Source organism: Pteropus alecto, unplaced genomic scaffold (assembly GCF_000325575.1).
Source record: "Pteropus alecto unplaced genomic scaffold, ASM32557v1 scaffold35, whole genome shotgun sequence".
Taxonomy (NCBI): Eukaryota; Metazoa; Chordata; class Mammalia; order Chiroptera; family Pteropodidae; genus Pteropus; species Pteropus alecto.
Window position 1 is genome coordinate 9079413 of NW_006437828.1, and position 3438 is coordinate 9082850.

The 3438-nt window shown below is 48.1% G+C and overlaps 1 non-coding gene across 1 annotated transcript; it reads left to right on the forward strand.

The window, feature by feature from the left end:
- Positions 1 to 651: 651 nt before the first annotated feature.
- Positions 652 to 770, forward strand: LOC112482210. The gene has a single exon (XR_003047235.1). It is a non-coding gene; the product is annotated as a 5S ribosomal RNA (ribosomal RNA).
- Positions 771 to 3438: the final 2668 nt, after the last annotated feature.

Here is a 3438-nt window from a genome sequence, read left to right on the forward strand (position 1 = left end):
CGGGAGAAATGATCTCAGTGGCTTTGCTGCCACATGGAGGGGGCTCTCCAGTCCACAGTGAACCCCACTTGAGCAAGAATAAACCTTCCTGTGTTAAGCCACGGAGCTTTGGAGGTTCGTCTGGTGCAGCAGGACACCCCATGGCGGGGCTCATTGAATAGGAGAACGCCTCTTCTCCTCAACAGTATTTTATCAGCTTAGTTTGGTAACAGGCTGTACCTCATGCTTATCCCTGGCTCTGATCGGAGGTTATGGAGGTCGGACGACTTTTTCGAAGGGGGAAATGGATTAGTGACTTCTTAATAACTGCGGTATTTGGGGGAGGTTAAAAAGACATCTATGATCCATTGAAAACAAAGTATAAAAATAGAGTCCTTAAGAGTGAATAATGGGACCGCTGGCCTACAGAACGAAGTCCAAACACGAAGCTGTGTCAAAGCAGAGAAGGCACAGACGCCTTCTGGCTGTGTCGGCCATGGCTTCTTGTTGCCCAGTGTTCCCGGAAGCCGAAGCTCATTTTCTCCTCAACCATTTTATACTCTGGGTCAGTCACCGAAATTGCCTAGACCTTCGCCTGTAAAGTAAATCCTACTGTAGGAATAGCTGGTGTCTCGTCACCAAAGTTTTGGCATATATCAACGACAATAAGCCATCTACGGCCATGCCACCCTGAACACGCCCGGTCCCGTCTGATCGCGGAAGCTAAGCAGGGTCGGGCCTGGTGAGTACTTGGATGGGAGACCACCTAGGAGGACCAGGTGCTGTAGGCGTAAAAATAAATTTAAAAATAAATAAATAAATAAATGTTAAAAAAAAAAAAGAAAGACGATAAGCCCTAAATTATTCACACGAGTGGTGCAAATTGCCAAACAATACCTTCCGCAAGGTACTGTGGATAATGAAGGACGTAGATAACGAAGCCCTAGTCTGGTGGCACCTCACAAAAGGGCTCATGTCACTTCTTCCTCCCTCCTTTAGATGGGAAAACATCGCCCTTTCTGCCTGTTCTGAGCAGATTTCAGCTTCTGCTCTCGGACAGTCAGAAGTACAAAGAGCGTTTTGGATAAGCACCACCATTAAACGAATCAGGAGAATGCATAGCCTGATGAACGGTTGTCTGATACACACTCAGTTACCACCGGTCCCCCTTGCCTGTAGCCATGGCAGACGACCTCAGTGTCCACAGAGTCCCGACTGTGAGCCGGAGGCCACCTCACAATCCCACCCCACCCAGAGAGCTTCTGCTACTCAGTTGGAGCCGATGCTTGAAATGAAATGATTCACTACCCTCGGTTTTACCCATATAAAGTCAGGACTCAAATCTGTCCTAAATCGCGTATCTGTCCCCGAGTCACGTATTCTGACATGAGAGGTAGTTGCCTGTCTGGCAGAACTTGTGTTCTTTCTTCTTCCTTTTCTACTTTCTTTCTTTCTTTTTCTCTAAACCTATTATTTCTCAGCGAACTGAACATTAAACGATGAATTTTCAAGCCCCCATGATCCTGTATCCCTCCCTCTCTCTTTTCCTGTTAAACAAAGCCAATCTATGTTCGGCTCCGTCCCCTTTTGTCGTGTCCTTGGTGTGCATGGTTGTGCGAGATGCAGTGTTCGGGCGAGTCACTAGGTGGCATCTACCGAGGCCGTGGGCGAACTATCCCAGAAAGCGCTTTTTCAGAGCTCTCCACGGTTCTCCATGTCGGCTGCCATTGTCTGGTGGGCGTGTTGGAGTTAATCCATTGCCATCTGTCTTTATTTTGCTAACTTACTCAGTCAGACGCCACGCAATTGAGTTCTGCAAATGTCGGCTCTCCAGCACAGCAATTACCGAGTCTCTTTCTAAACAACATTCCTCCTGCCTTGCCTGGAGCCTGAGGCATCCAGGCTCATTGTGACTTGCTTTGCTTTTAGGGCTCTTCGTCTTCAAAGGTGAAGAAAAATTGGTGTCAACTCCAAGCCGCCACAAGGCATGGCTTCTCTTTCTCGACTGAGAACATGCTAGCCAACATGTTCCCATTACTTAAAAAGCCCCTTGGCACGCGGGGGGACGTGGGCCGTGCTCGTACAAGCCACGTCAGCAGCGCCTCCTCCAGGATGCAGACGCTCGGCATGCGTTCTGTGGTTGTAGCTGATTTTCATATCGTCATTTTCATATCGGAGGGGCTGGTGGGAGGGGTGAGGAAGGAAGCTTGTGGCAGCAAGAGAAGAAGAAAGAAGGAAGGAGGGAAAAAGGGGAGAGTGAGCTGACGTTGGAATGACATCCTTCCACGGCTGTTTCAAAAGAGGGACGAACTGATCATGTCGATAGCCTAGAAGTGGTATTCATTCTTCCGCTTCTGGCTCATTCATTCATGCATGCATGCATTCGCTCATGATGTGTTGAAGACCTACTTTCCGTGTCAGGTAGAATACTAGATGCTCCAGATACAGGGGGGTCGGTTCACCAAGAGTCACTGCCCTCGGAGCTTACGATTTGTAGGAAGATGGTTATTAATCGAACGGCACGAGAGCGAGGACTGTGGCACTCGGGGTGCTGAGCAAACACATAACGAGGCCCTCATCTAGTCTGGGGGTGCTGAGGCAGGTGAAGATGCAGGTAGTTTCGAGCATCATTCTGCTGTCATGCTCCCTTGTGCTAAGTGTTCTGCTTTGCAATTAGCAGATGCTACGTGAGTGTTTGGTGACTACCCAGCGAGCTTTCGCTGAGCGTGGAGTGAGAAAGACCCAGCCGAATAAGAACCACAGCCCAGCCCCTGGTGAAGAGTCAAGAGCTTCTCTCACACAAGTGCAGATTTCAGCTTTCCCCGCTCCGTTTGCGAGCCCCTTAGCTATGGCTTGTTTTTCCTGACAGACTACTTCCTCCTTAACCACTTGCTTTTGCCCTTATTGGAGAAATGATTTTGGAGAAACCAAAATTATATTACGATCACCTTCCACCTTGTATCTTTAAGTCCATTTTATTCGGTTTTAAAGTACCGGCCAACCCAAGTGAATGAAACATTAATGTGGTTCACGCCGCTGTCTTAGAGTAGATCTTCAGATCCCACTCACTACGTTTTAAAAAATATAAAGCGGAAAAAGAGGCGAAGGAAGAGGAAATCTCCCACGATGTGTATTTGTCTTCTCCACTGCATTGTCATACCTTCAGGAGTCACTTCTATTTTGGTCCAGTCTGTAGGGTTTCAGCTATAAAAAAAAGCAAAGGGAGCCCACATCCTAACGCACTGACATTCGAGTCACGCGAAGGTCAGCCTGTATTCCGCAGGTTTTAGGAACTGTAAGCTCCCTGAGTTTTGCTGTCGGCTCTGGAACAGATGGACACTGCAGGGGTTTAAGGTAGCCTCGTTACTTACCGGTGCATCTGTGAATGGCCCAGTCTCCTAGGACTTTATCTTGATGACCACATTTATTTGCCATTAAATAGCTGAAGTCTGATTCTTC